Source organism: Apium graveolens, chromosome 9, assembly GCF_009905375.1.
Source record: "Apium graveolens cultivar Ventura chromosome 9, ASM990537v1, whole genome shotgun sequence".
In the NCBI taxonomy this organism is placed as follows: Eukaryota; Viridiplantae; Streptophyta; class Magnoliopsida; order Apiales; family Apiaceae; genus Apium; species Apium graveolens.
The window spans coordinates 5,210,860-5,221,912 of NC_133655.1; the positions used below are offsets into that span (position 1 = coordinate 5,210,860).

The 11,053-nt window shown below is 36.9% G+C and overlaps 1 long non-coding RNA gene across 2 annotated transcripts; it reads right to left on the reverse strand.

Annotated features, from left to right (window-relative positions):
- Positions 1-1,225: 1,225 nt before the first annotated feature.
- On the reverse strand, positions 1,226-10,727 carry LOC141686893 (uncharacterized). 2 transcript variants are annotated; one of them, XR_012560846.1, is made up of 4 exons: positions 10,507-10,727; positions 9,165-9,217; positions 1,592-1,652; positions 1,226-1,403 (listed from the first exon to the last, which is right to left on the reverse strand). It is a non-coding gene; the product is annotated as an uncharacterized LOC141686893 (long non-coding RNA). The 2 variants fall into 2 exon arrangements; XR_012560845.1 differs by lacking the exon at positions 9,165-9,217.
- Positions 10,728-11,053: the final 326 nt, after the last annotated feature.

Below are 11,053 nucleotides of genomic sequence, written 5' to 3' on the forward strand. Positions count from 1 at the left end.
AGGGAACTCGTACGTGATCAGAATACCTCCCAGAAGGATACCACCTGAAAACGTAAACCATAAAGATGTGTGAGTGTGAAGTAGCACTACTTCCCTACTAAGAATAAATATCCATAACTTTTAGGTTAATATAATTGATACTAATGCTAATAAGTTGAAACATTTATTCCATAAAAAAGTTATACGCCATCAAATGTTTTTATCAGAAATCTTATTTTACAAGTACACAAATGCTTTTCTTTCAAATACAGAAGAAGAGGATAACTTAGGATTGCAACTGTTCTGAAGCAGAACTGGCAACTGTATATATCCTCTCAAAAGATTCATGATTATGTTTTCTGGTATACTATTATCTTCTGTTACTAGAATGAACCTTACATATACTGCCAAACACTACAACAGCACAACGTTGCACAAGCTCATGCAATAAAATGATCATAATCTTAGCATTTCATGTAGGAATGTCAGAACAGGTAATCCAAGTAACAAAGATACATGTTAAATTGGGGAAGCAATTCAAAATTTAAAATTAAAAAAAGGTATCATCCTATACAGAGTGGCCCGAGATTCAGGTATAAGTGCATTCATAGTGATAAATGTTCAATGTGAATCTCAAGTTATGAATTTCAAAGGTATGCATACAGGACAGAAATTCATTACAAACAGCTAAGCAAAAGTTTTACTCACAGAAATAAATACAAAGAACTGAAAGTTCACGCCTCGCTTCCACACTCTGTATGTAATTTGTAGGCCTATTTGCCTTCCATATATGGAGAAAAAATCTCAACTCACAAAAAGAGAAGACAACAAACTTGAAGAATGCGGCTGTGGCAAATGCGTTATACAATTGTTCTGCATACATGAAGAAGTGACAATTATGGAGAACACAAGTAGTGAGAAATAGTTTTTTAAAATAATAAAATTTGGTCAATGCCAAAGACAGAGAATAAGTTTTATTCTAATTACCAACTGTGATTCCTGCAGTCAGATGTAAAAGACAAAGGTATGCATCCATGATAGGCTGTTGTCCAATTGTGAAACTTGAAACTTTGACAGCTCCCTGACAGTAGGATGGAATATCCATCAGCTAGTATATAACAAAACTGCAGATATCCATAAAATAAGAACGGTACAAGTGTCTCAAAACAACAAAACTGTAGTAGCTGATCACTGGCACAAATTGAGAATCCTGCAGAAGCAATAAATAGGATCAAGATGGAACCCTTACAGATTGCGTGTTGCTATGTTTCCTTTGCTGAATTAACAGGAGAACTTGAAGGAGAGAGATCTAATATATGGCAGACGGTTAAGGAAAATCAACCATTCTCAATCTATCAATACATAATGTTTTCCAGATCTCATTGATATAGTCCCAAGTTCTACAGCTTATCACGGTCCTGCTGCTGCATATGATATGCCAGTGTGCCACAAGTAACAGGGTAAATTACGTGAGAAGGAACCATACAATGGCAAATAACATTACTATTAATTTGTGATAACAATTACTGATATGAGATACTTTAATCAACAATTTACTATCAAGTATCATATGGCCAAAACAACATTCAATTCAAATTGTTATGATAATTACCGAGTAATATGGATTGGAGATATTGTAATCATCTTTGTATCCAGATTCTCCAGATTTTTCTCTGCAGTATAATTATACATATATCAGTACTGAACACACTATAAGATTTAAAACTGGAGTCACGGGTGCAAATCATATCAGTACGGGTAGGCTACTGCTCGAAGTAATCATAAGGGCCATATATAATCCCCTTCTATTTTGATTGTTGCACCCCACACTTTATGTTCATCTTCAAACACCTTATAGAATATAACCATCCCCTACCGATCGAAAAATGGAAACTAAATATGAGTTCTTTTTAAGGAGAAAAATGACAAAAACGAGCCACATCAAGATTAAATCAACAATAGCATAATACAAACATCCTAATTAGGCTAAACATGCAAGATGATAATGTAAACTGAAGTAAACAAGTATGTTGCCTACCCCATAGAAGAACACTATAAAACATTAAACAATTACAGATGAAATCACTAGGCAAAAACTTCAGCCACAAAAATCAAGCGAGGGAATAAGGACGAAAATCATAACAAGAAAAGCTTGACATCTAATCCAGTAAACAAAACACACAAAGTTTGTCAAACTGAATCACAAGGTATAGGAGTTGATGCAGGCTTTTACGGAAACTCAACATAAAGAGCCAAACAGCAGAGCAGTAATTAATAGTGATCAGAACACAAGAAGAAAAAAGGAAAGGCTCTTATATTTTCACTTAACAGGTGAGGCCCAAGTAAGGATCTAAATATTCTAACTTAAAGAACCTAAAGTTTTGTGCAATATATTCAAATCATAGTAGTCCTCGGTTCTGCCTTCCAATCAGCAGAAACCAATCCACTAGGCGATCTAGCCAATCATATTCAAAGCAACGTAGATTTGTTGAAGGTTTTCAGAAGTAACAATCCTTGTTGAAAGTGGTAGCTTGGTTTGCAAAGGTCAATAAGTCTGCTTCTCTATGGCAGATTCCTCCTAAAGGTTAAGAATGGAGTCATGGACGTTGAAATGCAAAACCATCTCTATCTTATAACACCATAAACCTGGCTTGATCTTGTAAAGAGAAACAGCAGGCTATTAACCGGGATCTCATATCAACCCCTTTTCGTTAAGAATAATTTTTATAGTCTGAAAGTTGACATTTTTCATTCTCACAATTCAAATAACTTAACTATTGATAATACTTCTTCAAGTGAATAGCATTCCAAGCATTTTTGATGGGTGTACCATCGAGCATAGACAGTCGGTAGGTTCCTGGCGCGACGAGCCCTGTTACTTGATAAGGTCCTTCCCATGGGGCTTTGAACTTTCTCGTGATGGTGGGTTGTGAAGCCGCCGACTCTCGAAGGACTAGATCCCCAACCAAAAACTGTTTAACTTTTACTTTCTTGTTGAAATAAGCTATTGTGCGCGCTTGCTGTTGGAGTACTGTCTTCGATGCCTCATCCCTAACTTCTTCCATAAGAACATTGTGAAGTTGGATTCCTTCTGGTGAGGCTTCAACATCAAAATACTCGACCCTTGATGAGTTAAGAAACATTTCGACGGGTAAAATTGCTTCCAAGCCAAAAGCCATCTTAAAAGGGGATATGTCCGTCGCACTTCTAGGGGTCATTTTGTAAGACTAGGGCACATTCGGCAACTCATAGACCCACGGTCTTGGTAATTCATCGACCCTTTTCTTAAGTCCTTGTAAGATTATGCGTTAGACACTTCAACTTGTCTGTTAGCCTGGGTTATGCCACCGAGGATTTGATGTGTTTAATCTTGATTTGTGAAAGTGTTTTGGTGAACTTTTCTCCTACAAATTGAGTTCCATTGTCAGTTACCACAATTCTTGAGACCCCAAACCTGAATATAATGAACTCCATTAGAAACTCGATCATCTCCTTCTCTCGGATTTTGGCTAATGGTCTTGCCTCGATCCATTTTGTTACGTAGTCAACAGCCACTAAGATGTATTGTGCCTGGTTTTTGGACTTCGGGAAGGGACCCACGATGTCCATACCTCATTGGTAGAAGAGATATGGGTTGACAACCTGGATCATTTCCACCGAGGGCTGATGAGATACCGCTCCATATATTTGACATGATTTACATTTTCGCAAGAAATCTTCACAGTCACTTCGCATTGTGGGCCAAAACAAACCTTACCTCATTATTTTAAGGGCTAAATTCTTTCCACCCAAATGATCCCCGCAAATTCCTGTATGGACTTCGATTATCGAGGTGTGAGACTCTTCTGGTCCCAAGCATCGGAGTAGTGGCTCCACGAGCCCTCGTCGATATAATTTGTTTTCTAGCACATAATAGTTTCTTGCCATGTATGAAATGGCTCTGGCTTCACCCTTATCTTGTGGTAATTTGTTCTGCAAGATGTACTTCAAAATAGGTTGACGCCAATCTGCAATAGAGGAGATTTCATTAACCTTCAGCATGTCGACGGATGGAGTATCCATATCAATAAAGGAAGCATTTCTTTCTTCGACATAAATTCCCTCTGATGTTGCAGCGACGGATGATGCTAATTTAGACAAGGTGTCAGCCCATTGGTTGTCTTCCCTGCAAATGTTCTTGATTGTCCATGACGAAACTTTCCCCAGCAAGGACATGACTAGATTCAAATATGTCGATATTCGAACATCATGTGCCTTAAACTCGCCTTACAGTTGTTTGGTAACAAGCTGGGAATCACCAAATATTTCTAAAACTTTCACTTCCAGCTCAATTGCTAGGCGTATTCCTGTTAACAATGCTTCGTATTCGGCTACATCGTTTGTTACCGGGAATGAGAATTTCAAAGTTTGTTATATTTTGAAGCCCTCTGGACTGATCAAGATCACACCTGCACCCCCTGATGATGTTGTTGAGGATCCGTCGACATAAAGAGTACAGGCCTTCTGTGGGAACAGCGTTTTTTTCAGTTGTAGATGTGTCAAAATTGCATTCTACAACAAAGACTGATAGGATTTGGGATTTTATTGCACTATGGGATAGGTACTTGATGTGAAATTGGCTAAGTTTGACCGTCCAAGCAGCTAGACGCCCTGTCATATCCGGTCTGTGCAAGATGCGCTTCAGGGGTTGATTAGTCATGACTTTTATAGGACGCCCTTGAAAGCAGTGACGGAGATTCCTGCTTGTTATGGCGAGAGCATAAACTAGTTTCTCCACATGTGGGTAGCGAGTTTCTGCATCTTTCAGAGTATGGCTAACATAGTAAACTGGGGCTTCACGTCCCTCGACGTCTTTGACTAGAACGGAGGCTACCGACCCATTAGAGGCTGAGATGTACACTTCCAAAGCTTCACGAGACAATGCTCTTGCTAAAATTGGTGGGCTTGTCAGGAAAGTTTTCAATACTTCAAAGCTTTCTTTACATTGATCATCCCACATCAACTTATTGTTCTTTGAAGCCTCTTTGATAACCTTGAAAAAAAGGACAGCATTTTTTAGAGGCTTGTGGTATGAAACGACGAAGGGCTGCTATCCATCTAGTGAGGCGTTGAACCTCTTTTATGGTCGAAGGGTCCTTCATTTCAAATATAGCTATTATTTGGGAGGGGTCAGCCTCAATCCCTCATTGGGAGAAAAGAAATCCCAACAATTTTCCAGATTTTAGATCAAAAGAACATTTTAACGGATTTAATCACATTATTACGACGAACATTCTCAAAGGTTTCTCGAAGGTCTAGGGTATGACCGCTTGAAAATTTTGACTTTGTTATCATATCGTCGACATACACCTCGAGGTTTCGACCCAACTGATTTTTAAATATTTCATCCATCATACGCTGAAATGTCGCACCGGCATTGATCAACCCAAAAAGCATGTTTCGATATACGAAGATACCTCGATGTGTGATAAATGCCGTTTGTTCCCAATCTTGATCATCCATCCTGATTTGATTATAGCCTGAGAAAGCGTCCATGAAAGATAGCATTTCATGACCCGCCATTGCGTTGATAAGTTGATCTATATTTGGCAAAGGATAATAATCCTTAGGGCATGCTCTGTTGAGGTCAGAGTAATCAACACACATTCTCCATTTTCCATTAGTTTTCTTAACCAGGATAGCATTAGCAATTCATGTAGGAAATTTCACCGGTTCGATAAATCGAGCCTCTAAAAGTCGATCAAGCTCTTCGTCGATAGCTCGACGCTTTTCATCTGAGAAAGTCCGCCTCTTTTGTCTGACAGGATTCTTTTGACGGTCGACATGCAGAGAGTGTCTTGCAACGTCAGTTGGAATTCCAGACATGTCAGATGGTGGCCATGCAAATATGTCCGAGAACTCCCGAAGCAACCTCGTTAATTCATCTTTTATTTGAGGATTTAAATCTTTTCCAATTTTAACCGATTTGCTGGGGGAATTTTCATCAATCGCAATCTCGATCGTTTCACCGACAGGTGAGAACGAGGGATCCCTTGGAATGTCGAAAATTCTACCGGCATCTATCTAAATGACTTCATTAATAGATTGAGTGTCATTATCTTGCTTCTTATGCACAACAGTAGTGAAGTAGCATTGTCTTGACACGGCTGGGTCGCCACACATCTCTCCCACTCCAAACTCAGTCGGGAATTTCATTTTTAAGTGAGGGATCGACGTAATGGCTTCTAATACCGAGATTGTCGTTCTCCCTAGTATGGCATTGTGACTTGAGGTTGCACTTATTACGTGGAACTTAGCTATCTTCCATACTTGGCAAGGCATCGTGCCGAAAAGCACCGACAGGTCAATTATCCCGACCACTTTCACCTCATTACCTGTGAAGCCATAAAGAGGTGAATGGGTATTTTCTAGCTTTCTATCTCCTGTATCCATTCACGCTAAAGCATGATGATAAAGGATGTCGACAGAACTACCGTTATCGACAAGGATCTTTTTTACTATGTTAGTGCTGATTTTGGCGGTGATAACCAGCGCATCTTGATGGCCTCGTATGATATTTAGGGCATAGCTCTAATCCAGAAGGATATGACGAGAGATGGAGAAGGCTTGTTTCTTTTGGGACACTGAGGATTAACATTATACACTTCTCGAGCGTACGACTTACGAGAGTTGTTTGACATGCCTCCGGCGGCGTAACCCCCAAAAATTACGTCGACTATTATGTCATCTTGTCTCTGATGAGTTTGGCCTTGTCCTTAGATATAATGGACGAAATGGCCTTTTCTAATTTTGGATTCAATGTGATTGCTTAATTAGTAGCACTGTTCTATAGTGTGTCCAATATGTTCATGATAGTCGTAAACTGTGAGTTTGGTAAACTTTTTATCTTTTCTGTCACGGGCCTATTCGCGGTTCGATATTCTTCCATTCTATTATCTCTTCTTGCTGCTGAACGTCGAGGGTATTTGGAATTATATCCTCACGATCTCGGAGTCCGGGGACTATGAGCTCTTGACCTGTCATATTTGTAACTAGAGCCTCTCAAAGATCTTATACTACCCACTGCCTCTTCGAGTGTCATACGGTGTTTAACAATTTGGAATGTTGCATGAAGGTGTTGAGGATGTTTTTCTATGAGTTCTTCTAGTAAAATACCATATCGGTTTCCATCAATGCCTGCTGCTAAATAATTCACCGCCAAAGGCTCCTCTAGGTCTGTTATCTCAGATATAGCTTGACGAAAGCGACCTAAATAGCTTCTCAGAGATTCGCTAGGCCGTTGTCTCATCATAATCAAAGATTCCGTAATTTTGCCCCCTTTCAAGTTGCTTGAAAATCTTGTTTGAAATTTAATCTTCAACATAGTCCAAGAGTCGATTGACCTAGATGGGAGATTGTTGTACCAACGTAGGGTTGTGCCTTATAAGCATGTAGAGAAGAATTTGCAACGGGTGACTTTTGAGTGTTCGTAAAACACCATTTGACCGTCAAAGGTGTTATGGAAACCCGATGGGTCAGAGGATCCATCAAATTGATCAAGTGCCAGAGTTTTTAAAGTCCTGTCTATTTTTGCTTTCTCGATGCTTCGAGAGAGAGGGCTTTCCACCAGAGCTTCGAACCTCGATTGAGTGCGAACTAGATCTCGCAACTGGTCCATATCTTCCTATATTTCTAAGAACTCCTCCTGTAAGATTGAGTCTGTTGACACTGACCCTTGCGAAGTTCCCCCTGAAGACACTGTCTTAGGATGTCGGGGTCTTGAATATATAGACTCAGTAGAAACCTCATCTTCATCATAATAGTAATCATCATCATCCTCTGAAAGCTTTACATAATCAAGTTCCTCATCACCACCTTCCTTAATCAACGCTTATTTCAACTCTTGCTGCAAACGATGAATCTCTCTTATTTTTTCCAATTTCGCCTCTAGTCTTTGAGTTTCAGCTTCTAACATCTTGAGCTCTTCATCTGAGCCTTCTACACCGTCTATCTCTTGTTCTCGTAAGAGTTTCTTCTACTACAACTTTTGTAAATGCAACCTAGCATCACTGGAGAGCACCTGCTTCCCCTTTTCTGTTAAAATACGAGAGTGAGTATCCTTAATCATTTTCCTCTTACGTTTGACTGGTTGTCTCTGCGCCTGAGATCCTTCAGGTGGGGGGTTTTCCTCCACCGGAAACAACCGTCTTGGTTTAAGGGTCGACGATATTTTATCATTTTCTGCAGGAGCAACATGTTCTGATTTTTGAATAGTTTAAATCTCTGTCGTGTTCCCACATTTCTTTGGATCTGTTTCTTCAATGATCATGTTGGACTGTCAAATTTAAGAGCTCCTTCTAGCGTCAAATGATGACCCTAAGTTTGAGCCATGTTTATATGAGGAACTATACTCTTTATTGATACTTATTTTTCCAACTTTTTACAAGTAGGGCAATTAGAGCGGGGCCGTATCTTGCTGGGTAAGTGAAATCAATGGCTGTCATGTAGATGACAGATTCACTGGCTCGGTTTATATCCTGATCCAACTTTTATCGTAATTATACTTTATTGGAAATATCTACATGAGGATCTATGAAAGAAAAAGATCAAAGTTAGGATATGATTTTCATAATTTGATGAAAAAAATTATGAAGCCAAGGGTTACGGAGGACAAAAGTTGCAACCAACAAAGAAAAAAAGCATTATACAGACAGGACTCATGAATAAAGCAACTGATCTTTCCTGGAAACTGTTGTTTATAATGATCAAGTGAACCAGCAACTAAATTGACACAATACTACACTCTAAAAAATATATCACGATTCCCGGCCTAAATGTTGGACAACATATTATAATTTACATTAAGGTTTTTTGAAAAACACAAGCAATTTAGAGTGATGTTTGATCACATCTATGTGAGAAATCCTAAGTATGAAATTTATTACAAATTTTAGATTTTCTTTCCTCATTTGTGCTATGTGATTTGTATTTTTAGTATATAATTATTTGATAACTACTTGGATTAAAAATATGAATAGTGTGTAGCCTTACTTGTAGACTGCAAATTTGTTGTATGGATGCATTAGAGGACATTTTACACATTAAATTATAGGTAGGTAGCTAACTAATAGATGTGATGGAAGTTCATATACAATGCTGACCTTTTTATAAATAATTTTAATTCAAATAAAAAATTAAAATTTTACCTCCTAATAAATGTAGACCTCACTTCTTTTGGGAGCACTTTCTTCATTGTTTCCTGTAATATAAATATTGAATATTTTAAAATTAAAAAATGAAAATGATTCATGACTTCTGTTAAACCTTGTATATGGATCAATTTTTTTCTTAAGGAAAAAAATTCATGTTAACAATTTTAGGCTATATCTTAATAAAAAAATCTAAAATCGAACTTAATGTAATTTGATTTACTGTAATATAATAAATAAACATAGATGTGTACATATAAGCATGTAACACTTAATCATGGTTTGAATCAAGTTCTTCTTCTGGTATGGTTACACTAAATATAAAATATTTTTTTTTTTGTTTAAGAAAATCTGAACACAAAAAATCAAGATGATTTAAAATGTAATCATAATAAAGTATACATTCATTACTTTGTAAAATGACCCATTTCCGAGCACAAATACACACACACATATATATATATTAAAAATTGATTCAGATGACGGGGTAAGTCGATTCATATTAAAATTAAGATGGTTAGCATTTTATAATTACAACTGGTTATAATTGGGAAAAGTTGGAAAAATTTACCAATATAGGAAAAATTTTAATTGTATTATTCCTGTTTTTGATGATTTTATTGAGTTATAACTCAAAAATAGTATACTACTAGAACAATTAATTCAATTTTGGTATAATAGGAATGATAGGATAGCAAATATATTTTAAAATTTTGAGATTATATTGTTCAATGATTTTATTGAGTTACAGTTCAAAAATAGTTAGAGTATTAGAACCGTGATTTAAATTTTTTAAAATTTATTTGGAAAGAGACATAGATCGGAAGGATGGATGATGTGTAAAGTGTCAAGGCTAGATATAGATAAGGGATGGATGTAAGGGTAGATATAGATATGCGATGGATGATGTAAAGTAAGAGTAGATATAGATAAATGATGGATGGATGATGCACAGGGTAGATATAGATAAAGGATGGATGGATGATGCAAAGTGGTCACACGAGGACGTGGGAGCGACTTTCAGCACATAAACATAATCGAAAAAAAATTAACACAAAAATACTAAAATTCATGAAAAATACTTAATTCAAACGCTCATATTAATCTTAATAATTGATTAGAGTGGGTAATGAAAGATGCATGAATCCCAATACAATCCACTCGCACAATTTTTCTCTCTTGCTATGTCCAATTAAGGTACCGATGAATGATGAAAAATGGTTTGATGAGGAAGATGTGGGATTTGAGCATATAAACACAAACAAAATATTAAAAAACCTAAAATCTTAACTTCAAGGATTCATGAAAAAATTGTTAATTCAGAGGCTCGGAATCTTACGAGTTGATTGAAGTAGATACCGAAAGATCTACAGATCTGAACATATTCCACTTGCACAATTTATGTTTCTTTCTATATCCAAGCAATTGGTTGAGAATCGTCCAACAATCTACAACAAGAACGATTGACCGTGAATTGTCCAACGATATGGAACAAGAACGATTATACAAATGTGTGCTCTCTCAGTGTTTCTCTCACTTGTGGGCGGCTAAGTATTTCACTGTATATGATATGAGTAATATTATTTTGAGAAGGAAATACATTTTGTGTGTATATAAAGGCAAGAGGAAAATCATATTTCCCTAAAGTGTTCAATAAAATTACTATTCCAACCCTCTATATCATATTTACAATTTTGTAATTAATTTATATAATTTTATCTAGTTAAATGTGAAATAATGTTATATTCGTAACTAGTATTTTTACAAGCCATTTAGTACAATATATTTAACCAACTTGAAAGGCATGAAGAAATTTAGAAAATGTAATATTTACTTTCTACTCTTTTTTGGATAACAACCTTGTAACTAATTTTTTGACATTAACT